The sequence below is a fragment of the Carettochelys insculpta genome, chromosome 12 (assembly GCF_033958435.1).
Source record: "Carettochelys insculpta isolate YL-2023 chromosome 12, ASM3395843v1, whole genome shotgun sequence".
In the NCBI taxonomy this organism is placed as follows: domain Eukaryota; kingdom Metazoa; phylum Chordata; order Testudines; family Carettochelyidae; genus Carettochelys; species Carettochelys insculpta.
Window position 1 is genome coordinate 7,158,140 of NC_134148.1, and position 26,929 is coordinate 7,185,068.

The 26,929-nt window shown below is 40.9% G+C and overlaps 1 protein-coding gene across 6 annotated transcripts in view; it reads left to right on the forward strand.

Annotated features, from left to right (window-relative positions):
- PEAK1 (pseudopodium enriched atypical kinase 1) overlaps window positions 1–26,929 on the forward strand; it is a 221,299-nt gene that overhangs the window by 5,001 nt on the left and 189,369 nt on the right. For 2 of the 6 annotated variants that reach the window (XM_075007165.1, XM_075007173.1), the window contains exon 2: window positions 18,541–18,573. The exons of 2 other annotated variants lie outside the window; for them this stretch is intronic. The gene's annotated coding sequence lies outside the window, so the exon portion shown is untranslated. Of the gene's footprint in view, window positions 1–15,187; window positions 15,211–18,540; window positions 18,574–18,860; window positions 18,941–26,929 lie in introns of all 6 variants that reach the window. 2 more of the 6 variants (XM_075007167.1, XM_075007171.1) reach the window with 2 other exon arrangements.

Below are 26,929 nucleotides of genomic sequence, written 5' to 3' on the forward strand. Positions count from 1 at the left end.
TAAACCTGTAAAATTATTTCACTTTAATATGTGTACTGGAGATGTCATGACGCAGATAAAGAATTTATTTTTAATGTGCAGAGGTAAAAAAAAGTAACCAAAAAGTTACTTGCGTAAAAGTGCAACAGCTTTCACTTTTGGGTACTTGAGTACAATCTAGGTGTGACTTGTGTGCATACTTTTTTGCAAGTAGTTTTCCAGATGGGCACCGGTGACTTGTACTTGGGTACATTTCCTCCACCACCTCTCCCCCAGGCAGCTGTACTTTTACCCAAGTAACTTTTTGGGTACTTTTCCTGTCTCTGCTAATCTGTAACTTCAGCAGGTCCATCTAGTTCTCTGATACTGTAATTCTGTATCATAATAACAATATCGTGGTTTGATGTTGCTGGTCTTCTGTAACCACAGACTGGCTGATTAGCGAAAATGTGTAAAGCCAAGTTGGACAGTGGGAATGGTTATGAGGTTAGTATCTTTTCTGTAAAGACCCAAATACCATACAAAATTTACCATATCAGAAAAAATGAATTCCAAAATGGCAGTTGTGCAAATGTTATAATGTGGTCTGGTTTTGCCCATGTAGATGGGACTAAGTTGGCTTATATATACACAGAACAGTGCTGTGCTTCTGGAACTTCTGCACCCTTTGTGATTATTTACACTGGTGTGTGATGAAACTACATCAGGATGATAGTGGTTTAAATCCATTTTGCATTCAGAATACCTGAGGTAACAGTGAATTGAACTCCCACTCTCCCTAGAGCCAATCTATACTAAAAAATTAGGTTGACCTTGGTGTTCAGGTGAATGGAAAATTCACATTTGAGAGTCTTAAGTTGTGTCTACACTTACAATTTTACAGCAGTATAGCTGTATTGATACAATTGTGGTGCTAGAATGCTTTTATAATCACATTATAGGGTTAAAGTTCTTTTGTTGTGCCGGCTGTGTTGCAGTGACAAAAGGGTTAACAAAATGGTTAGGCTCAGAGCTTAACTAGTTACAAGTTTATTTAAGCTACAGTTATAAGCGTGGGGTTACAAAAGGCTATTGTTTACTTCTTATATGCTAGCAAAGTACAGGTGTTAACAAGTTCCGTTACAATCCAATACAAAGATATTTGTTACCATTTAGCACAATGATATCTTGGCACTAGTTACAGAGCTTTAATTCTTTAGCTGTGCACAAAAAAGTCAGAGACCTAGCATGGGTGTATCTTACCCTTTCTGCGTCTCTCGATACCAGTGTAGCCAAGCTGGATCGGTCACTCAATTCCGCGGAAAGACGAATACGAGGTTGGGCGTCCCCAGTAGTGGACCTCGGGAGGCAATCACCTGACCCGACCAGCAGGTAGTTGGTGGAATGCACTCAGAGTTACAGTTCTGCTGGACCCATTTTTTTATACCCCTTTTGGGTTACGTATTTTTTTTTTTTATCTATGGTGCCAGATTATACTGGTCTGTCTTTGTGACGCCAGTTTGTTACAAGGGCATTTCTACTTAGTTTGCACTTGTAAGACAAGAGATAAGCAATTTAGGAGTACAGGACATTCTTTTGTGCGGGCGGGGCACGTCCCCTTCTGGGTGATTGTGTGTGTGCATCATATTGATCAATGCCAGCTGGGGTGATTTCTGAGGGTCCCCCCCCCCATGTTGACAGTCTGGCCTGTTAGCCTTCTAGCTGTACTTTCTGCTTCTCAGGGTCACGATAAGCCAGCATATCTGGGCCTCAATAAGGGCATTAAAGACTGCTGTCAGCAGCCGTTTCCGTGCCCTGTGTGCTCCTCAGTCGGGGTGGGCAACGAGCAAGCTGGCTTGTAAGGGGGAGACTTTGTCTGGCTACAGAGTGGCAATAGCTTTGTCGATGGAAGACTGTCTACTGCTGACATAGCACTGTGCATATGGGCACTTAGGTCATCAAAACTTCTGTAGGGGTGTGCCTTTTTTCTTAATCCTGAGGGTGTGCTTTTTCATAATCCCGAGTGACAAAAGTTTTGCTGAGCCAAGTGCTTTGTGCACAAGGCCTTGGTTGGGCTGACTTAAGCCACAAACTAGTCTGTGCTAGGTTGATGGAAGTTGCTGCTGATAATTTTGATACTGCCTCTTACATAGATAACTTACTACAGTGATCTGAAGAACTCTTTCCATTGCTCTACTATAGGGGTTGGCAACCTGTGGCTCCAGAGCCACATGTGGCTTTTTAAGAAGCTACTTGTGGCTCTGAGCCACTGCTGACTCCTCTTGCATCTTCCTGTGCTGCCCCCACTGAAATAATGGAACTAAATTGAATTTGTTTAACAGCCGGCATAAAACCAATTAAATTTAGTTCCGTTATTTCAGTGGGGGCAGTGCAGGGAGCTGCCTGCGTTGTTCATGAGGAAAGTGAGCAATGGGAGGGGCAGCCAAGTCTTTTCCTGCTGGAGCTGCGCACCCATGCCCTGCCCAGCTCCCGACCCAGCCCTGGGTCATGGTGAGTCTGGCACTACTTCCACTGAGCAGGGAGCGGCTGTGAAAGTTGCAGGCACTTTCTGGCCTGCGAAGTTTGGCGGGGACCCAGCACGGGGGGAGGGAGGATGGGGGAACCCAGAGCGTATGTGGGGAGAGAACAGAGGGTGGGCAAGTAAGATCCAGGTTCAGTGGGCAGGTTGGGGCAGGGCAGATGTGGCAGGTTAAACCTGGGGATAGGGAGGGTGATTTGGCACTGATAGAGGTTAAGCCTGGGGATTGGGGGAGGGGTGTGAAGGGGATAAAGCTTGGGGATAGGGGACGGATGTGGGGGCTGAGGCAGGTAAAGTCTGGAAATGGGCGTGACAGCTTTATAACTGGTACAAATCATTGCGCGCTGTTCTTAAAATAGGGGTTACAAAAAGTATGGTTTATCGTTATAAAATAAGGACTGTCTCGTATTCACATGCATTGCGGCTCTTGAAGTATTGATTTTGTAACTGAATTTGAAAAAAGGGTTCTTCTTGGTATTTTGGTTGCAGACCCCTGCTTTAGTAAGTGTCTTGGAGTAGCTGCAGCATTTCTGTTGTAGTCATACCATGGAGGACTGTTTTAGGATGCTGCAGTTATCATTTATGAGAGTGCTTGTAATGTGGATTGACTGTGGCCTCAGCTCTGTCAAGACCTGGTCTACACTAGGGTGTTAGGTCAAACTTAGTGACATTGGGTTGATTTTTCTTGAGAATTAGTTCACACCACCAGGCCTGTTCTGCTGACTTGAAGAGCTCTAAAGGTCAGTTTCAGTACTCATGCTTTTCATGAAGCATGAAATTTACACCAAATTTAGCCTTGCATGGCTGACTTTAGAATAGTGCAGTTGCAGCAGTGTGAAGATTGATGATGTTGGCCTCCTGAAGGTGTCCCACAGTGTCCCAGTCTGACCACTGTGGCCAGTACTTTCAGCTCTGCTGCTCTCCAGGTGTGTGGGAAATGGTCTGGGAAGGTTTGAATTTCATTTCCTGTTTGGTCAGCATGGTGAGCAGAGCTGACAGCACACCTCAGCAGCACATCTGGCCATGAATGTCCAGGGTCACAGATAAGCTCTGGCATTGAGTGTGCAGGAGACCCACAATCTTACTGGCTGGCAGAGGGGAGGACTGAAGGGGAGTGAATCTGTATTTACAGAACTACAAAGCAGCAAAAGAAATGCTGACATGTATGCCAAGATTTCTTGGTGCGTGGTGGAAAAAGGATACACCTGGAACATCCAGCTGTGGAAGGTCTGGGTCATTGCCACAAACATGCTGCTTCTGTGAGAAGTTGCATGGGATACTGGGCAGGAGGGCGACACTGTCCTCTGGATATCTCCCATGAGATTGTTCAGGTGGTCTCTGGCATCAGTGGGGAGGACATAGTTGATGAACAGGGAAGGAGAATGGTGAGCGGATAAATGGAGCGGACAATCTCACTGATGGCCAGGACCTTTTTTTAAACTTTGGAGCCAATCCCCTTTTCCCAGGACGTATTGCTACCAGACACTGACTGTGAGGAAGGCGGTTCTGGTGAGTTCTCATTTTTACTCATGCTGCAAATGGTTTAAGACAATTGGATATGATCTGTGGTGGCCACTTTACCTTCACATGGGCGCCCCCTGGAACAATTTAAAGTGTCTGGAGATAGAGCAGAAATCTTACCTGCACATTACTATAAAACTCTCAGGCTGTGTCTACGCTTGCATTCCTCTTTCGAAAGAGGCATGCAAATGAGGGAAATCGAAAATGCAAATGAGATGCAGATTTACATATCTGGCACCTCATTTGCATGTTTTTATTTCAAAATAGCTTCTTTCAAAAGAGGAAATCCAGTGTAGACACTGCTCTTTCGAAAGTAAACCCCATCTTCGAAAGAATCCTCCTTCCCCTTTTTTTTTATGGGAACAAACGTCTACAAGACCTTTACCAAGCTTTCCTCAAACTACAATACCCACCTAAGGAAGTGAGGAAACAGATTGAAAGAGCCAGATGGGTACCCAGAAGCCACCTGCTACAAGACAGGCCTCACAAGGAAAACAAGAGAGCACAAGGACCATCACATACAGCCCCCACCTCAGGCCTCTTTAACGCATCATCAGTGATCTGCAACCCATCCTGAACAATGATCTTTCACTCTCACGGACCGTGGGAGGCAAGCCTGTCCTCACCTACAGACCGCCTGCCAACCTTAAACAAATCCTCACCAGCCACTACAAATCACAAACGAGTGACTTAAGGCATGGAATCAGCCTCTGCAACAGTCCTCACTGCCAGCTCTGCTCACATATCTACACCAATGACATCATCACAGGACCTAATATCAACCACACCATCAGGGGCTCCTTTACCTGCACATCTACTAATATAATATATGCCATCATGTGCCAGCAATGCCCCACCACAATTTACATTGGCCAGACTGGATAGTCTTTCCATAAAAGAATAAATGCACATAAATCAGACATCAGGAATGGTAATGTACAGAAGCCTGTGGGTGAACACTTCAATCTCCCTGGACACTCAGTGTCAGTTTTAAGGGTATCAGAGGGGTAGCCATGTTAGTCTGGATCTGTAGCAGCAACGAAGGGTCCTGTGGCACCTTATAGACTAACAGAAAAGTTTAGAGCATGAGCTTTCGTGAGTTAACTCACTTCTTCAGATGCTGGTCCTGGAAATCTGCAAGGCCAGGTATAAATAGGCCAGAGCAAGGCTGGGGATAACGAGGTTAGCTCAGTCAGGAAGGCTGAGTAGTATTGTCATCAGTAGATCTGGAGGTGTGAACTCCAAGAGAGGGGAAGCTGCTTTTGTATTTAGCCAGCCATTCACAGTCTTTGTTTAATCCTGAGCTGAGGGTATTGAATTTGCAGATGAATTGTAGCTCAGCAATTTCTCTTTGGAGTCTGGTCTTGAAATTTCTTTGCTGCAGGATAGCTATCTCCAAAGAGAAATTGCTGAGCTACAATTCATCTGCAAATTCAATACCCTCAGCTCAGGATTAAACAAAGACTGTGAATGGCTGGCTAAATACAAAAGCAGCTTCCCCTCTCTTGGAGTTCACACCTCCAGATCTACTGATGACAATACTACTCAGCCTTCCTGACTGAGCTAACCTCGTTATCCCCAGCCTTGCTCTGGCCTATTTATACCTGGCCTTGCAGATTTCCAGGACCAGCATCTGAAGAAGTGAGTTAACTCACGAAAGCTCATGCTCTAAACTTTTCTGTTAGTTTTAAGGGTGATAGTCCTGAAACAAAGACATTTCAAAAATCACATGGAGAGAGATATCTCTGAGCTGCAATTGCAAATTTGGCTCCATTAACCAAGGATTAAACAAAGACTGGGAGTGGCTCGCAGCTTACAAAAACAGCTTCTCTGCCCTGGGTGTTAATATCTCCCCATTAGACTCTCACAGAGGCTCATATCCCCCTGTCTGATCTAACTTGTTTTTTCCTCTTTTGATAAGTACTGTAGATACTGGGTCATTTCCACCTTGCTGAATAGACCTAGTCAGCCCTGGCCCTCCCTTTCACTGGGACCCCACTCTTTAAATACCCCTCTGAAACCACCCCCCCCATGCATCTGATTAAGCGGGTGTTTGCCCACAAAAGCTTGTGCTCTAAAATATCTGTTAGTCTATAAGGTACCACAAGACTTCTTGTTGTTCTCGAAGCTACAGACTAATACGGCTACCTCTCTGATACAGAGTTTACACTGGTCTTCTTTCGAAAGAAGCTCTTTTGAAATAAGAATATGGAAGTGAGGTGCCAGATATGTAAATCTGCACCTCATTTGCATTTTCAATTCCACTTATTTGCATGCCTCTTTCGAAAGAGAAATGCAAGTGTAGAGACAGCCTCAGAGAGACACTCTTTAATCCTTCTCACAGGGTTTCTGGGGAGGCCTGCCTTATTCTGACACCTTTCCATGTCAGGCCAGTAGAAATTGATCTGGCGTCATTGTAGCACAGAGCAGTGCAGCATAAGGTCCAGGTTTCTGGCCACATTCAGTGAGCCTCCACACCTTATAATTGTGTGTGATCCGGAAAAGACAGATATTGTGCATGACAATCTAGATGAAGCAGGGGAAGCCATGTAACTGATACCACTGAGGTAATCCATCTCCCCTCCCCATGCCCCTATGCAAAGGGAGGTTTCACTCCCCTGGCAAAGAAGTGTTTGTACTAAACACGCAGCAACCACCAGTGCCCCAGCCTGACTCTGCTCTGCCCTGGCTTGCTGCCATGCCAGTGTGCCACGTACGTCCGTTACAAAGGCAAAGACCTGCACAGCTACAGTACCTGCTTTTTGCAGCCACTGTCCTGTACAGGGTTTCAAAGCATATCTTACCGTGCATGGCAACAAATCGAGTCAAGCTGCTGCCTTAAGATCTTTGTGTTGTATCCTGCTGAATTGTGGCCACCTAGAAGCATAACTTTGGCCTTTGTACATAACACGTTTATTGTATTCCATGGATACTTTTTCATGAAACTACCTTGTGTGCTCTTGAATGAATCTCACCTGCAGTGAATATATTGGCTTAATGTCTGTGCTTCACTTTTTTGTTACAGTAGGTGCAACAGTGAGCCTTTTGTCCAGTCTCCCAGCACCTCCAGCTGTTAAACAAGCACAGATCCAAAGGCAAAAATAGACTCGGGAAGATATATTCCTTGAGCACATGAAATCTGCCTGCCTGGACATGGCACACTTGAATGTGTGGAGGAAAACAGTGCTGCAAGAGAGGAGGATGGATTGCGAGGAGAGAAGAGTGCTCAGGCAATGTGAAGCCCATACCCTGAAGGAGATGTTGAGACTCATGGGGCATCAGACACAGCTGCTGAGGTGCCTGGTAGAGGAGCAAAGAGCCCCCCGCTGGGCCATACTAAACCACATGACTTCCTCAATTTGTTCTATAGCCTGCTCTCCCAGGTGGCCTAGAATCAGGGTGAGCAAAGTGGGGGGTTGGCCCTGTCAGGGCTCCTTCCCCACTGGCACTCTGAGCGCAGAAAGTGGAGGCCTGCAAAAACTTAAAAACACCTTGCCTATACACAGGCTTTACTTGAAAACTCCCCAAGGTCACAAATCCCCTGGATCCTGGAAGGTAGGCTGCTACCACCCCAGTCCTTGGGAGGCCCCTTTCCCTGTGGGGAATACTCCAGCCCCCATTCTACTCTCCACAGAGGGCTTGAGAACAGCAGGCTAGCTTGATAGGTACGTGTCTGAAGATACGTACGCAGAGACCCTACTTGGGACACAGGTATCAGATCATTTGCTTAAAAAAGTGATCCATTCACAAAACAAGAGAAAATAAATCATGGGGTTGCACTCAGACAAAACTATTTCCCTGAGATTCATCTTAAAAGTTACGGGAGGAAAAACATCAATTCAGAACAACAAAAAAGAACAGAGCAGCAAACAAAAAAACAAGCTAATAAGCAAACAGCCAGTCCAACCAAATTCAAAGTAAGCATATGCTGGTCACATCTAACCATACATTTCCTTTTCACTTAAACCTCAATGGCTGATTTTGAGACAGACAGGATATTTATTGTTTTCATTCCAATTGCCTGGGAGACATCTCCTCCCTCTGTCTTTCTCTCTGCTGTCCCAGGAGACAAAAAGCTTGGAAAACTGCAATTGTCCTCAGTTCTGAAAAAGTCACTCCGCTCCCATTGGCTCACCTGGGCTGAAATTACTTCAGGAAGAGATTAACCCCTTCATGACAGATCCCCTCAGGGTAGCATGAAATTTCTTAAGAGGAGGCTCAGCATGATTGGCTGCTGGGTCTCAGGCTCATCCATCTCACTAAAAACGTTGAAATGTATTCCTGTTTTTCTGTGTGTGTATTCACATTTATATACCGATTAATAAAGTTTTTACAATCTACAGACTTATTTTCTTACACATCCCAAAGGGGTATTTTTTCCTATGAACATAACTGAAATTTCCATTAGTTTGGGTTATATTATACAGATATCTGTGAGGGGTGGAGGGGTACTAATTGGAGGGATGAAAAATATGGCCCAAAAGTAAAAAGTTTGCTCACCCCTGCCCTAGAGCGTATGTGGGGTGGGAGAGGGGGAGTTAAGGGCAGCCTTCCAATCAAACCCCATGGATGCCTTCCAGAGCATAAGGTGGACAGTCCTACTTCTGCAACTGCAAAATGACTCTTGCCCTTGCTTACCTTTCTCCAAAGCACCTGCCCTGGATTTCTTTACTGTGTGCTTCCTTTTGTTCCCTAAGTAAAAACATATACGTTCTCAACAACAGTATCTGTGTTGCTTGTGTTACACAGGTGGGAAGGGGAAGGTTTACAGGGTTTAGAGGCCAGCACACCTAATACTGGGAGTATCTCAAACAGTGACAGACCTGACTCATTTCACTGTCTGGTCATTCCCAAACCTCTTTTTCAAAGCCTCTCTGATCAGCACTGTCCCTTCACATGCTCTATTATTGCCCTCGTGTCTGCCTATTCATAATTACTGTCTTGGTGATCTGCCTCGATCCTCCACCCTGGCATGAAACTTTCCCACTTTCTCTCCATAGATATTATGGAGCACCCAGCACACTGCCACAATTATGAGAGTGTTGCTTTTGCTGAAGTCTAACAGAGTCAATAAATGCTTACACCTGGCCTTTAAATATCCAAACGTACATTCTACTACTGTTCTGTGCTTGTTCAGCCTGTAGATGAACTTCTCTTTACTGCAGTCCAGGCTACCTGGACATGAGCCAAGGGAGCGAGGGGTAAGCTGGATATCCAAGGATCACTATTGACATCTCCAATGGTAATTCTCTGGTCTTGGAAGAAAGTTCCATTTTGCAGCTTTCAGAACAGACCAGAGTTCCTGAACCATGTATGCATCATGCACCTTTCCAGACTTTTGCACGTTGATATTGGTGAAATGGCCCTTGTGATCCATTGACCCTACAACACTATCAAGGTGTACCCCTTCCAGTGAAGTACTCTGTGGCAATGTGGTCTGGTGCCAAGATAGGGATGTGCATTCCATCTATTGGCCTGCCTAAGGTAGGGAATCCCATCACTGCAAAACTATCCACTATGTCCTGCACATTTCTCAGAGTCATTGTATTGATTGTCTTGAACCCTTAGATCCCAGCAGCCCCCACTGCAGATTTGCCCACTGGAGTTGCAGGCATCCACAGATTTAATGCCACTTGCTTCTGAAGTATCAGAGCGGGTCTTGTTCCGGTACTAATGGCGTGGGAAAGCAATTCACAAAGTTCCGCATGCATAAACTCAATTTCATGGATGTTTTGTATTTCATAGTTTCTGCTGATTGTCCCATACCTGCAGAACAATGCAGTCCCAGCAGTCTAAGCTTGTTTCACAGCTCCAAAACCAGCATTCCGCTGTCTACATAGCATTGCGTACATCCATCTTCTCCCCATTTTCCTCAGAGGACAACGCTTTGATGATTGCTGCTTAGGCTCTGCATGTACTGCAGCAGAATCCATGAAGAGTTCCCAATACTTGCAACAACAGTTTGAAGCTGGATGGGGTACATGCTAGCCTTGCAATGGTGTCTGCACAGATAACCAGTAAAAAAGGGCACGAAAACACCATAGGGTATTGCTTTCAAGCATGAGGGGAAGGAGATAACTGCACTATGGGAGGCCGACAACACATATCCAGAACCACAGGCTGCACTGTTCTTGTCCTGTTAGACACTAGAACAGAAGACCACAATGTAACAGGGTAGCAGGTATTGTGTCAAAGTTGAAGCTGCCCACGCGACTGAGGGCACACACTGTCAATTTCATGCACATCGTGGGGACATGCACCCTCGACTTTACACAATTGGGTGCTAAAAATTCAACCTGAATAAATTTAACCTTAATACATTTAAATTTTAGTGTTCATTGACCCCAAGACATACATCCAGACAAACTCTACACCCTGGCAAGCCTCAGTGAAGTCAGTCAAACCCACCTTATATTATATCTAAATTTGCTTTTGATCGACAAAAGTTTTGTTGTTCACAGCTGTTTAACACACCACTGCCCTCAATAAACAAGAGTTTTGCCCTGCAAGTGGAAGTGTGAACACTTCTTTGTTAGGAAAAGCACTTCCCTGGCATCAAAGCAAAACCCCCTTATAGGGGTGGAAGTATTTTGTCTACAAAGTGCAGACAGACAGCACTCACACATGCTGACTTTTAGCAAAAAGGCTGTATCAACACACCCTAGTCACTAAAATCTGTGTAGTGTGGACATACCCTTGGTTGGATCACTTACCAAGATCATAGCCCTTTTCTGAAGATTCTCGTATATGGCTCCCAGGGCCAATAAGGTTGGTCCCTCCAACATGCTATAAAAATTATTTAACAGAACTAATCTGATATGCATACATTAAACTCTTTAAAATTCTTGTTTATTATAGGAATTATTATTTGAATTGTCAGAATTCTCAGAGCTGTGTATGTTTTAATGTGTAGAATGGTGAAAACAATATTTATGGCTGTGGAACATACACATGCAGTCCTTTAAAAATGTTTTCCATTTATGATGGCAGTAAAGTGGACTTTTTGATTAATAGTTGCTAAAAATCCTTCTGACCATGTTTCTTTTGAGAGCAAGGGTTGAAGGTTATTTTATAAACTCTAAAATGTGTTGTCAGCAGTTACATCTTAAAAACCAAAAAGATTAAATATAGCGTTGCCAACAATGCTGATTTCAAGAAGACAGATCAGTTTCATTAAAGTTTTAGAAATGCACTAAATAAATAAAAAGACAGTGATCACAATCCAGACTGGTAACAAAACTCAATAAGATGCAATCCTTTAGGCATCAGTGCAGCAGGTACTTAAGTTACCTTGCTGAATCACAGTGTTCATTAGTAGTTGTGCTATTCTGGAAGATGTAGTGACTAGGCCAAAATTTGCAGACTAAATTCCAGTTTATAGGTGTTATATAACCTAGATATATTTTAAATAGTTTTGGAGGTATTGCATTTAAAGGTAATCAATGATGAACATAAATATTCTTGTATCATGCCTTTAGAAAGTAAGGGGCTAGGCAGTTTAAAAGAACATGGGCTTCATCCTAAAATGTGCTGATTTTAAAGGGAATTCTCTGCCTCTTTGAGGTTACATTTAGACCTTGCAGACCAAGCACTGGAAATGTAGTGTAGGATGTGGGTGAATGGGAAGGGCATTATAACTGTAACAAAAAAAAGTGATTGCCTGGGGCATGAATGTGTGTGTGTCTGTGTGTGTCTTTATATTTACTTTGTTTAGTATTTTTGGAGTCTGTTGATAATCTTATGCAGTCAGGAAAACCTTCAGACATATAGGAATACATTTAAATAAATTTTACAAATGAAAGTGTAGAAAATGGGGTCTCTCGTTATTCAAAATACATGATGAAAACATGCAAACACCTTAACAGGACATCAGCTTAAAAACATACTTTTACCTAAAACTTATCTGCCTATTGTTTAATTTCTTCAGTGTGTATAACTGAAAGAGGTTAGAAGGAAAATATTTTTCAGAGTATGTACTGTGTGGGTTAGTCAGTTTCTTCTGTCTGAGGGGGTCCTTTAAGTAGACGGGGAAGGTAAAATTATTTTTTAAAAATTGGAAGAACCCAATCATTCATTGAATGCATTGCAAGCAAGCCCACTGCTGAGCCCACATGGAGCCCCACTGAATTCCCTGGCGTCTTCTGCAGGTTCAGGAATCTGCCTGTGCAAGGATACAATGTATACATCAAGATTGCTTAACAGTCTTTAAATTTAGAAGTTGTTTTGAAGACCAGAGAAAAATAAATCATCTTGTTATACAAAAATATAGCAAGAGAATGTTAGTGCAGGAGCTTCCACTAAATATTAGTTATTGTACTGCATTATGTTACTAGCAGAAGTACCCGATGTTGCTCGGCTTTAATTGAAGCAATCTTTTTAAAATAAATGAAACACACAAGTGCTTTTTTCCAATGATAGCATTTTTTCAAAAATGAAGAAAAATGTAGGCTGAAGTGAGGGGTATGGGTGAGGAAGGGCAGGCTGTGTGTGGCTTAGGGCAGAGGGTTGGTGAGTGCTCAAGGCAGGGGATGGGGTTGCAGAAATTAGGGCAGGGGTCTCAGGACAGGTGGCTGGGATGTGTATGTGGGGGGGTTACTTAGGCCACACATGGCAGAGAGGGTGACACTGCTATGGCGGCAGCTCCTCCCAGGAAGCCAGGGCAGTGGTCCTTAGCCAGCAGCTCCTCCTGAGAGCTTTGGGGCTACACTCCTTGGGGTTGCACTCCCTGTCCAACAACTCATCATGGGAGGGAGGAATTTAGGGATGCATGTTTGGAATGGGGGGAGGCTGTGTCTGCTCCTGGCCTACAGCTGCCCCCCCCCTCATTTTTGAAGAAGGGCTCTTTTGAAGATGGGGGTTTGTTTTTGAATGAACCCTGTTTACACTGCTTGTCTCCTCCTCCCCCCCCCCCCCCCCGCCCAAAACAGCACCTGTGGACTGGTGAGTGTCCACCATTATGCAAATGAGGCACACAGTATGTAAACCAGATCATCACTTGCATTTCTGATTGGCTGCATTTGCATTCCCCTTCTAAAAGGGTAATGTATCATAGCTGCAACCAATGTCCTCTGTATGTGTGTGTTTGGTTTACAGTACAGAAGCTAGTAAATAAACTTATCTTGTCCATAAATCATTCTAGGCAGTGGGAGAAAGAATCACGCTCACTAGACTCATACTTTCAGGTTTCAAACAGTTTGTTTTTTTTGCTTGCATTTAGAAAGAGGCTACTGATAGCAAACATGCAGATAATTCAGTAAATAAGGCACCTCTGTTACAAGTGTTTTTTTTTAATAAAATGAGGCCATGATCCTTACTCTCAATGGGTAATGCCACTACAGTCAGTGGATCTACTTCCATAAAGGCAAATAAGGGCTTTTATTGTTGATTTTTTGTGATTCATTTTTCTTCATAAAGAAACAGACAAGGAAAGTACAAAAAGACAGGGCACATGTGCAAATCGTTGTATGACTGGGTCCTAAATACTACAGGATACTTTAGATCAGCAAAACTCATTTTTTTCCAGACAAAAACTGTGGTACTGTATTTTGTGCCACCCCCTTATGGATTACTGTTGTCCTCTGCAGGGGTGGTCCTGGGCAAGGTTCTCCCAAATGTTAACACCAATGCTGCACTTTTTCATGTGTGCCTTCAGCACGTTCCTATATCACTTCCTCTGGCCTCCAACATTCCGCTGTCCTTCCTGCAACTCGGAAAACAGAATCTGTTTTGGGAGGCACTGATCAGACATCTGAGCCACATGACCAGTCCAGTGAAGTTGTTGGTGAATGATAATGACTTCAGTGCTGGTCATGTTCAGCTATTCCAGGACGCTAGTGTTCATGCAACTATCTTCCCAAGAGATAGTTAAGATTCTCCTGGGGCAGCATTGATGATTGATTGTTCATGTGCTTTCAAATGACACTTGTATGCATGTGAAACCTGCACAGCATACAGTAGTGTTGGAATAACCACTGCACAATATAGGAGAAGAAGAAAAGAGCAAAAACTGCCCCATGCCCCTGCAACAGCTACCAACTCCTGCCCCTTCTCTCATAAGACCTGCAGCTCTAGAACTGGGCTGATCAGCCATCATTGGACTCACAAATAGGAGGATGGCATGAAGACGTCGTACTCGTTATCAAGTAACCACCAAAAGACTGTATTGTATTTATTAGCACATATTTGGGCTGAGTGGATGGAATATCTTTTTGAATTTGTGCAAAAACTGAGCTGAAGTTGAAAATATTTTTGAAGCTATCGTGAATATGTCCTTCTCCTGTAATCAAGATCAAGAATACTATGTCTAAGGTTGTTTTACAGTGAGACGATTCATTTTTGCAAATCTGTACCTATTGATGTTTTGGAAAGATCATTTGGAATTTTAAGAGAACAAAGATTTGTTAGGGCAAAGCCACCTGGAGCCTGAAGTGTATGAAATAATTTCCAAGAAGTTCCTACATGTAAACTGAAGGAAATATTCCTGTTAGAGAAACTGTCAAGACAGGCTGGCTGAAATATGAAGAGCTTAAAGTGCACTCCATTATTTCTCTGTAATCTTCATTGGTGTGGGCAGCTCTCTTGGCATTATCATCTCACTGCAGTAACCTGTTGATGTGTGGGTGGTGGTCGAGTTCCTGTTTTTTTAAGTTAGCTCTATATATCTTAGAGTAGGAAAGAATCTCTCTCGGGGGTTGTTCTTTTATGAGAGTTGTTAATAAAGTGGTGCACCGTGTTATTCTGTAGCATTCAGAGTACCTGTGCTTAGCCTTAGACAGATACAGTTAGTAACAGTTGCCATGAAAAACGTTCTGCGACAGTTTTGCAGATTTAAGGTGAAATTGAAAAGCGTTTTAACAGAGGTTCCTTTGCCTTCAGTGGAGCTTTAGTCGTGGTAAGTCTGTACTGTGTTCTTAGTAATTGTTTGGTTTTTTGCTTGTTGGAATGTGAGAAGAATCTGATCATTTCTGTTGTTTGTGCAGTCACTTTTAATAGAAATAGCTGAATCAGTTGCTTTTCTCATTGGAGTTACCCTTCTGCATTTGTATGGTATTTAGTGAATAAATTCTTCAAATGGTATATTGCAAATCTTTCTTGGCTAGTACCATAAACAGCAAGAATTTGTGCATTTTAAAAATAGATTTACCCATATCTATCCTATTTATTTTACAGGTATTTAACAAGCACTTTACAAGGTAATTGTGCAAATATTGCAGTCTTTTCCCTTTCCTGTCCTTTTCATGTAGACTTCACTATTTATATTTTACGGTTTATATTTCATGTTATCTTTATCTCTATAAATCAACAGAGCTAATGCTGAATGAACAAGATCACCACTACCATTGAGATATTTTGAAGCTAAATTTGCAGATTTAGCATGGTGAAACATGCTAAAATTGTAGATCATACAGATTGTGCTGGTTATCAATCTATGTTCCTATAAAAAGGAGATAATGGAAAAAATACTGAATAATGTTATAAATCAGAGCTCTCGGAGTTGCAAAAGCATTGTTATTAAAATGTGAAATCACAACATAGAGTACACACAACTGATCCACACTCAAAAAAGCAGCATAATTTAAAAATAAAAAGGAAAGGCAGAGGTTTCAGTTATACTTTTTAAAATTTTATATGGAATTGTATATGATGAAGTTGTGAACATCTAAACAACATAAACGTGTAGAATATAAAATGATGCGCTAATCCTTGTGAGGAAATAATAATATGGTCAGTGCCAGACATTACCTAAGGAAAGGCTTATCAGTTCAGCAGCCACTGATATAATAATATATGTGCAATACTTTCTGATTTTTTTTTAAATTGCACTGGTTATCAGAGTTAGTTTGCTCTTCTTTTAAAAAATGGATGAAATTGCTAGCACAAAAAGAAGGAAAAATAAATCTATTAAAAGATAAGAATATAGAGGTTTTTTTTGTACTTGCTTTGATAATGTAGATCTGAAGGGCCAAGTCATGTGTGAAAGGTTCATTGGGGAAGTGAAATGATTAAAAATAAGTATCAGTAGATAAGCAGCATACTTCTGTGCTCTTCCAAAAGTCACAAGATTGTTCTATTTATAGTGCATATATTGTAGAATGGTGGGCATTAGACTTACAGAAGCATCGCATCAAAGGCAACTTTTCCAGGGTGGAAGGATATGTCCTTTTTCAAATGTAACTAATACGCATGCATTAAATTGATTTTCAAAACCAGTGAACTCACATTTCATTTCAATCAAATGTCAGTCTCCTCAAATATCACTTCTTCATGGTTGTATGTTTTAAATATGCCATGTATTTCAAAACTGGTTGTGGGAACATCGCCAGTTCTCATCCAAGATTTTTTTCTTTGCTTTTTATTGACATAAACATAACTTCTTATTGGCTACATACCTGTCTAATTTTTTTAGGGATTTCTAAAGTTGGTCTCTACAGTCAGTGCATGTAAGGTAGTTGACACTCATTTTAGACTCCTTGATTTATCTCCCAATGTCTATGTCTACACTAGCCCCTATTTTGCTGTCCATTTGTAAAAGTCATGTAGGTGCCAGTATATATTGGCTTTCCTGTACAATCACCACTCGTTAAAGGAATATTATACTTACTGGGATGATGAGCAGAAGGGGGACAAAGTGTCATGGCTACGTCTACACTAGCCCCCTCTTTTTGAAAAGGGCATGGTAATGAGCGAGGTTGGAAGATACTAATGAGGCACTTCCATGAATATGCAGTGCCTCATTAGCATAATGGCAACTGGAGCAATTCGAAAGTGCCGCTTTTGAATCATATGCCACCTTTGTAGACCCCCAGTCTTCGAAAAGGCCCTTATTCCTAAAACCAAATAGGAGTAAGGGGCTTTCAAAGATTGGGGGTCCTTTCAAAAGGCCCCTGTCTACACGGGTAGTGTGCAATTCCAAAACGGCACTTTCGAATTGCCGTGGCTGCCATTATGCTAATGAGGCACGGCATATTCATGGCTGCACCTCATTAGCGTCTTCCAACCTCGCTCATTACCATGCCCCATTAGAAAAGAAGGGACTAGTGTAGACATAGCCCATGGCACTTTGTTCCCCTTCTGCTCGTCATCGCAGGAAGTATAATACTCCTTTAAGGAGTAGTGATTGTATATGAGAGCCAGTTTATATGGGCACCTACATGACTTTTACAAATGGACAGCAAAATATCTGCTCCTCTTAACACAGTATTTTTGAGTGCTGATTTTTTTTTTTTTTCTGACTGTTGAAAATACAGGCAAGCTACAGAACTTGCTCTTAGCACCAGACAGTCTGGGAAAGATTGGTTTTCTGGGGTATTTACAACCAAGCCATCAGTCTGTATTTGTAATATTTCTTCTCCAACGTTATTTTTTTGTTGCCAGAGGCCTCCTGATCAAGTTCAGAACTAAAAATTGTCACACCATAGGGGTGGGGGGATGAGTGAAACTGGTTAATTTGAGAAGCTAGCATTCTACTTGTGTGTTGACAAATTTAGGAATATAAGAAGACAATCCAATTACATCAAATTCCTTTAATCTGGCACATCCAGGATTGGACAGGTGCCAGATTACCAGATTTTCCAGATTATTGGATATCACCATAACTCCTGCACCCTACTTCAACAGCACCAGAACCCCACCAATTCCACCTCACCATCTCCACACCCAGCTGCAGCTCACCATCTCCGCGCATCCCCAGCTTCCTCACCACCCCTACAGGCTCTAAGGTGCCGCTTGCATGCCCAATGGCGGAGGAAAACGTGCATGCGCTGCCGCCCAATGAGCAGGGCCCTGGAGTCCTGCAGAGCTTAGTGTGCCCTGGGCTGGCACCATCGTGCTGGAGACAACAGCTCTGCAGGCTGCTTTGCCACGTGGGTTATAGATGCCTGAGAGCTGGGGCCTGCCCTGTGTGCACGGGGCTGGGCTGATAAAAGGGAGGCGGGCCATGTGGTCAGTGTCTTTGAGCAGGGGCAGAGGTGGTCAGTCTGTGCTGTGCTGTGGGGGGCAGAGTCTGGGTAGGGCCCAGACACCACAGGCTGGGTCCAGCTGAGGCCACACTTGTAACCTGTCGGCAGGAGCTGGCTCCTTCCATTCCCGCATACCCGAGGCTGTTCTGGTCTTCATGTCAATGCTTGTGCATGGGGAGAGTGGGCAAAATGGGCAGCACTGTAGAGCCTACTTCTTTACCACCCCACGCTCCTCCAGCTTCTTTACCCGTCCTGCAACCCCATGTATCTCGCAGGCCTACAGATGCCGGACCACCAGAGGCTAATTTAAAGGAATTTTACTGTATATAAATACCTGAAGCTGGTAATGAGAATATAGTGATTGGTGAATTGTATGTAGCTTTGGTATTTTGATTTCAGATCCTTAGTGATAAGACTGTCTGTCAAGAGCAGGAAAATATTCAAAGACAGGAAGAAAGCCGTGTGCGTCTCTTCTTGAAGTTTAACATAACCATGTTGTCTAAAATATGAATTTAGCCTTAAAGACAAATGTACTGAAATGTGAGTTTTTGTTCCCTTTTTCAGGGGAGAAGAGAGAGAGAGATTCTCATTAGAAAGGTAATTATCTTAAAAATAGTACTATGTTTAATTGTGGCTACAGGGATCTATAATAAACATATGTTTTGGATAAATGGTATACAATGTGAAAATAGGGGAAATGTGGTCTTGTCTGCTCTAATAAAGCATTTTGGAATTAATGTGTGCTTTTTGAAAGACTTTTTTGTTTTTGAATATTTTTGCCAGAAGGAATAATTCTCCCAGGTTTGTGCTGTTCATTACATAATCTTTATGCTTTGATAGTTCTAAGCATAGCCCCAAGTAGTTTCATAATGTTTCTTTCACAGATATCCTGTAAAACTTGGAATGTTTTGCTTTCTACTTCTCTACTTCTGAATTTAAAGGAACTGTATTCCCCAAAGCTCACGTAAGAGACTTTCTAAATGTCTGCTGTTCTAAGTAGAAAAACTTTTGTTCCCAGTAGTTTCAGATGTCTGAATAGTTATTTGGAATTTACTGCACCGGAAGCTTAAGCATGCATGTGAAAAATACCATCAAAATCAGATAGCTCACATGATTGAAATTATATCAGTATATTTTTGCAGGATTGGGGTCTTAGTTTCTCACCTTTTAATACACGGAACAAATAAATATCTTGGATTGTGATCTATTTATTGCTCTTCCTATATTATGGCTTCTGCATTATAACTTGCTAGGCAGTATAATACAATCGTGTAAAATAAATTTTAAGACATTTGGAATAATTCCTGATTTTATGATACGGGTGATAAACGAGCATTTTTTTTTTGCCTGTGCTCTACGATGTTTTAATTTTTAAATGTTCAGGTGCACCCAACTACAAAAGCACAGTATGTACAACCAGAAGAATATACAGTAGCCTTTAAACTTGTTGCTGTATGGTTGATTTAAGTCTAGGTTTCTGGAAATGAGGCTTGGTAGGCAAAGTGTCTATATTTTTCTTTGCTTTCAAATGGAAAAAATTAGTGGAGAATAGCAGTGAATAGTAGAGGGCTTTAAGAGGAGTTTGTAACTAACTTGAGCCCTTCCTACATGAAATGCATTAACTGTATATAAGAGCGTTAAATGAAAATGTGATTCTTCATTAGGGATCCAGTCTATTTTTTTTAATAGTAGCTCCCTCCCCTTAATATTTCCTACTCTTGATACCACCAAGTTAGCTCCTCAGAAGGTACCAACAATAGAGAGAAAGTGCTTGTGGTCATTGGTGTTATTTACTTACTCTGTCATGTCCTTAGAATGTCATTTACTTGCAATGTACAGGGTGCCAGAGCCCTATGTTATGTAAATATTTCTGCTGATGGAGCTGGACCAGGTGAAAATGTATTTTTTTTTTTTAAAGGACTAGTGTCGATGCCATTGATCTGGCAGAAAAATTTCCTAGGAAAGCTCATTTAATAATGAACATAACATGGTGAAGTTAATTGATGCATTATAATATACTCCTTTTTCCGAGCAATTTTTGAATGTGCGCAGTAGAATCCATCTGTCTTAACTATCAATAAAAGTTGAGGAAGGTGACAGTTCTAATATTAAATGAGGATCTTTCTGAACAGAAGAGCTGAAGCAATCAGGTCTTACTAGCAACTGTAGTATTGAGATATTAATTTTGAATCTGTACTATACCTTTTGAATTAGCTATTGGATTTTTAGCACTTTTAAAGAGTTAGACTCTTGCTGGCTAACTTCATTCATTGCCTTCAACCCTATACAAGTATTTTTGAGATTCATATTTTCTGTGTAATGATTAGATACTGATGGTGGTATCCTAGCAAGCTTTTAGTAGTTGTACAGTAGTGCTGTGATAAAGAGAGCCAACTGCATATTTTGGACTTGGAGAAGAGGGAGAGGAATCAGAAATGTTTGCTAGTTTGGCATTGTCTGCGCACTGTTAACTAGGTTAATATGGTTTGTTTAAAATAAATTCTTTAAAGGACTTTCAGGAAACATTATTAGACCACCCTTTGGTTTCAAATCGATTTCCATTGTATAACCGTCTGTAAGTCTCTTCAGATGACATAGCCAATTAGAGGCCCTGAGCAATCCTTTGTGTTTTTGGGTCAGTGATTTACAAACAATGTCTGGACCAATGAGCTGTGAAATCAATCATTATGTCTTACTGATGCTGCCTTTGAACTGCTTTTGATGACAGTAGAAATGTTTTGTATCTATTTGCATTTATAAAAATTTCAAACTCATCCCCACTGACAGTTAAATATCATTGAAGTCCTGATGTCCTTGGGATGACAAAGTTAAATGCATAGTTTTTGCTGAGTCTTTATATTTTGTGAAAGTGACCAACAAAGAGAGCAGTCTGCATAAATATTTTGATGATTTTGCTTATATGAACAATACATTTCCTCTGTTTTTTCAGCTTCAGAGTTCCTCTATAGAACAATCTAGTTGGCTGACTAACTGCATATTTAAAACTTTCTTCTTTTAAACTACTCTAAATAGATTTACTGTTATATTGTGAATGCTTGTTAAGAATAGCATTAATTACATTTCAATGGCCCATTGGGAAGGGAGGGACTCTGAAGAAACTTGGACTTTAAATGAGAACAATTCCTGTTACGTACCTCATCAGTATCTACCAAATATGGCACTAACAAGTAGATTTCTCTCCCCATCTTGGATCTTTTTATCAACTTCTTAAAATGCTTTTTTCTGTTGTATTCCAATAGATGTGTCAGTACTGAAGAGTGACCTACTCTTCCAGTCCACAGCAAACTATTTCACTTTTTCTTAGTGATTTTTATTCTTAATCTTTTTGTGGTAATAGAATTACCAAATTGAGATATCACAGAAAAAATACAAAATTAGTGTGCAATTTCTGCACACACTGTTTCCTCCAGTGTGACTTAACTTGATAAAATCTTGGTTAGCTCTTTCAGTCTCGTCTTTGTGGTCCCCTATTTGTTGTCTTAAGACACCATTACTTGGTTCATGTTTGGAAGGGTACATACCAAAGAATCAGAGGAGTTCTTCAAAGAACAGAGATCTTCTTCCCTGCATAAAATGCATTATTGTTGTCCTGGGCCTTATTCTAGTGGACATTAAGTCCTGCAACCTTTTTATTGTGGTTAATGTACACAATTTTTGTTAATATAGATAGTGACCTCCTATGTTCTGGAATTTTCAAAAGCTTTGTTTTTCTGTGCCATTTGTTTGTCAGGTATGTAGCATGTGTGAGAACTAACCATATTGAAAAAGCTGATGGGGAAGGCTGTAAGAAATGCAAGGACACTGATTTTTCACTTGTGACTAATATTGGGAGGAAACAGTTACTGCCTTAGGTCCTGACAAGCTTCTTGCTGACTCCTTGAAAAGTCACAGTAGTCTTTACTGGAAAATGAAGAAGACTGTTTGAAACATCACACCATTCTGGAAGCTGATATACAAAGACCATGCTTATTTAAGAAATTACGTGATTCACACACTAGATTTCTGGTATGGATTTACGTTATATGACATTCTTTGTTGTCTAGCTGTTAATTGTATATGAGCTGTCTGAGCTGTTTCTTTTCATGTTGTACATTTTAGGAAGGGCAAATAGTAAACGGGAAGAAGGGAAAGAGAACTATTGAATATGTAAGCTGCTGTTTGCCAAATCACGTGTTAAGATTGATTTCTATTTTTAAGCAATATAGTAGCTGCTGAAGGCAATTGCAGATTGCTTTTGGATTGAGGGAGGTGGCATCATTTCACAGTTTTCAACTAAAAAGGAAAACCACTAAGGTCATGTCTACATTTAGAAGCATACAGAAACAGCACAGCAGTACCACTGTAAGATCGCTTTAGCTGTGTTACACTGATGGGAGAGAGCTCTCCTATTGACATAATACAACTATCTCAATGAATGGGAGAGAACCTCTTGCCAACATAGAGATGTGTACACAGGTGCTTTTGCTCACAAAATTTGTCGTGCAGCAGTGTATTTTTTTTTTGCATGCCCCAAGTGACACAAGTTTTGCTGACATAAATGCTAGTGTATATATTACCTGAGAAAAGAGTAGCAGCATTAGGAAACGTGAGCGTGTAAGTGATGGAAAAACTGCATGAATAGGTCTTCTTTGGTAGTCTCTTTAAAGTATCAGAATTGCATTAAATTTCAAATCTGGTTGTTCCTCTTGTCTCAGTATTGTTATCTTTTGCTTAGAAATAATTGATCTATTAAGTATTTTTCTATTTGGAAAGTCTAGTAGTTTTATAAAGTGGCCAGTTCCTCTTTTAGATGAAAGCCCACTCATGATATGGTTACTTTAGTTTCTGAAAAGTACTGCTACATATGTAACTCCATGATACTCAACTTTGAACTAAAGAGGCATTTAATCATTTAACTTTTGTGGCTCAGTACAACAGTTGTATGTAGCATACAGAAAAGAGAAGACAAGTCATGACATCATACATATACTAGAATAATTCTGTCTAAAGCTTACAACATTGGAAGGAGGCTTCTAGCTCTTGTGTTTCTACAAGATATCTGAGTTCTGTTCCTGACTTCTCTGCTAACTCACTGAGTGGTCTTAAGAATTGAGGCATAAGGAGGTTAAAGGACTTGCCTATCTGTAAAATGATGTTAATGCATAACATAAACTCCATGATGTATAACTGCATGATGATAGAGTGCTTGAGGCTTCATGAGGGAGAATTCTGAGTTTAATGATTTCACTTATCCTAGCCTTTAGTTTGATACTTTGTTCTAAATTGTCACGGTCTGAGAAAATATTATATCCTATCACATTTATTATTCAGTGTTTTAGTCAATCTGAACAAGTCAGTCTGGCCTTTGAGCAGTGAATATCTCCTATGCAAGTACACAAAATAATTAAAGGAAGACCCATCTTTGTGATTAAAAATAGATATTTTGGAATTTAGGATGAAACATGAGATGGCTATTCCTGATAAAAGTGAAATAGTTCACCTGAAGATTTAACAATCCACACCTCTCCCAAAGCAATTATTGTAGTCTGTCTGCAGACTATATAACTTTGGTAATATTTATTTATATTTATTTTCCATTCTAAATGCTAGCAACATGTCTGTTTTAATGGAGAGCTCATAGGTAAGAGCACAGTTAGTCAGCAAAGGGGGAAATCCCATAGTAAGGGAATCTCAGTTGTGGAATTCCACAATATATCTGGGCCCTGTTTATAATCATATAATACAAGAACTGGAAGGGACCTTGAGAAGTCATCGAGTCCAGTCCCCTGCACTCATGGCAGGACCAAGCACCATCTAAATCAGCTGTGTGCAAAGTGGGTGTGAGTCTCCTTGGGGGGCAGGAAATTTCATAAGGTGGGTGCAGCACAATTGGCTGCTGGGACTCAGGCTCACCCATCTCATTAAAAATGTGCAAATATGTCACCCTGCTAATTGCAGGCATGAAAAGAAGGTCCCAGTGTAAAAGCTCACCCCAATCTGGATCATGCTGGACAGGTGCTTATCTAACTTGCTCTTACAACTCCAATCATGGAAGTACCATAATCTCCCTAAGCAATTTATTCTAGTGTTAACTACCGTGACAGTTAGGAAATTTTTCCTAATGTCCAACCTAAACATCCCTTGCTGCAATTTAAACCCACTCCCTCTTGTCCTATTATCAGAAGTTAAATAATTTTTCTCCTTCCTCCTTGTTACAACCATTTAGATACTTGATGATGAAAGGTGTTATGTCCCTTCTTAGTCTTCTCTTTTCCAAAATAAAGAAACTCAGCTCTTTCAATTGTACGTCATAGGTCATGTTTTTTAGATCTTTAATAGTTTTTGCTGATTTTTTTTTTGGCACCATCTTCAATTTTTCCATATCTTTTCTGAAATGTGATGCTCAGAACTGGACATAAAACTCCAGCTGAGGCATAATTAGCACAGACTAGAGCTGAAGGATTACTTCTCATGTCTTGTTTACAACATTCCTGTTAATGCATCCCAGAATGATGTGTGTGTATGTTTTTTTTTTTTGCAGTGTCACACTGTTGAACTTATATGTAGCTTGTGGTTCACTATGGCCCGTAGATCACTTTCTGCTATACTCCTTTGTAAGCACTTCCAATTTTGTATGTGTGAAACCGATTGTTCCTACCTGAGTGGAGTACTTTGCATTTGTCTTTATTGAATTTCACCCTGTGTACCTCAGACCATTTCTCCAGCTTGTCCAGATCATTTTGAATTATAATTCCATCCTCCAAAGCACTTGCAACTCCTCCCAGCTTGTACCAGCTACAGATTTTGGAAGTGTACTCTCTGTGACATTATCTAAATAGTTGATTAAGATATTGAACAGAACTGAGCTCAAAACTGATCCCTGTGGAACCCCACTTGTTATGACCTTGCAGCATGACTGTGAATCATTTATAACTACTCTCTGAAAATGTTTATCCCAACCAGTTACACACCCACCTTATAATAATCCCGTCTACATTGTTTTCCCCTAATTTAGTGGTAAGACAGACATGCAAGACTATCAGATGCCTTATTAATGGTTATATGCCATGTTTAATGCCTTCCCTTATCCACAAGGCTTGTTCTATTGAAGTAGGGGCGGGAAGCTGTCTGTTTGGTTTGACATGATTTGTTCTTTATAAATCCATTCTGATTGTTGTTTATCACCTTATTATCTTCTAGATGTTTGCAAATTGATTTCTTAATTATTATTAATTATTTATTAATTATTAATATTATTATAATTATTCCTTCATTTATCTTTTCTGGCAGAGAAATTAAGCTGACTGGTCTGTAGTTTCCAAGGTTGTCCTTATTTCCCTTTTAATGGACACTATATTGGTCCTTTCCCAGTCTTCTGGAATCTCTCTCATCTTCTATGACTTTTGAAATTTGATAGCTAGTGGTTCAGATACCTCTTCTATGAGCTCATTGAGTATTCTAGAATCCATTTCATCAGGCTCTGGTGACTTGAAGACATCTAACTTTTTAAAATAATTTTTAACTTATTCTTTTCTTATTTTAACTTCTGAACCTGTCTCTTTTTCTCCAGCATTCACTATTTTAAGCATCCAATCACAACCAATCTTCTTCGTGAAAACCAAAACAAAGATGACATTAAGCACCTCCACCATTGCCACATTTTCTATTATTGTGGTTTTTTTTTCCCCCTCATCATTAAGCAATACACCCACCCTGTCTTTGGTCTTCCTCCTCCTCCTGATATATTTGCAGAATGTTTTCTTGCTGCCCTTTATATCTCTAAGTAGCCGGATCTGATTTTGTGTCTTTGCCTTTTTAATTTTGCCCCTACATACAGTAAAATCTTTGATCTGGCATCCCCGGAGACCCAGGGGTGCCAGATTATAAAATGTTCTGGTTGGTAAAGTTGGGGCCAGCAGCCACCCCTGCTCTACCACAAATCACCCAGCTAAGCAGTGAGCAGCTAGACACCAGCCAGGACACTGGCCCTGCAGTAGCTGGCCCCAGCTTGGACTTGCCCCACAGCAGCTGGTCCCGGCCAAGCATGCCAGTTAACTAAATGTGCTGGTTAGCCAAATGCTGGATTTCACAGGTTATTACTGTACTTGTGTTGTTTGTTTTTTATTCACATTTTGTACTTTAGCCTAGTTTCCACTTTTTATAGGACTCCTTTTTAGTTTTTAGATCATTCACCACCTACTGGTAATGCAGCTGTCTGTGGGAAAGGTTGCCTTGATAAGGTGCAAACATTTACATGCTGAATGAATATTGTAGTCACAAAATTTGTGAAAATAAACTGAATGTGTAAAGCTAACTCATTGTGGGGGAAAAAATAATGTCCTAAGAGCAATTTGATATTTTTCTTGTTAAATGAGAAATATATGCAATCTTGCAAATATCATTCAGTATAACGGCTGTACTCTCTCATCCTGGTAGCATCCCAGATGCTAATATAAAGCAATTTGCAATGGGATAGTGGTGCCTCTTGTTGAAAATGTTATGTTGTTGAAGTGATTAGGAGTTGGGATTTGCGCCTTAACATGCCAGAACTGAAAGTGGATGGATATCAAGATACTTTACTAATCAGATGCCTCAGAGCTTTTCTGTATTTCAATTATTGCAGTATTCATTCACCTTTCTATAAAATTATATGAATGATGTGTACAAGAATAGCATACTAGACCCCAGTCTACATTAGTTAATGCAAATTTTCAGTCTTGTTAAAACCACTGGTGCAGGTCATAATGTAGGATAAATTATTTTCAATATTCATGGAATTCAACTTGCTGGAGCAGTGTTTTTCAAATGTGCATTTAATTTCCTATCAGTTTTGAGCTCCAGAGCAAGCTGAGTCCACATGAAGGAACAGGAACCTTCTAAGAAACTCTGTTATGAGAGATAAAGTGAGAGGTACTTAGAGCACTCAAGATTACTGCTCTATTTTTCAAGGGAA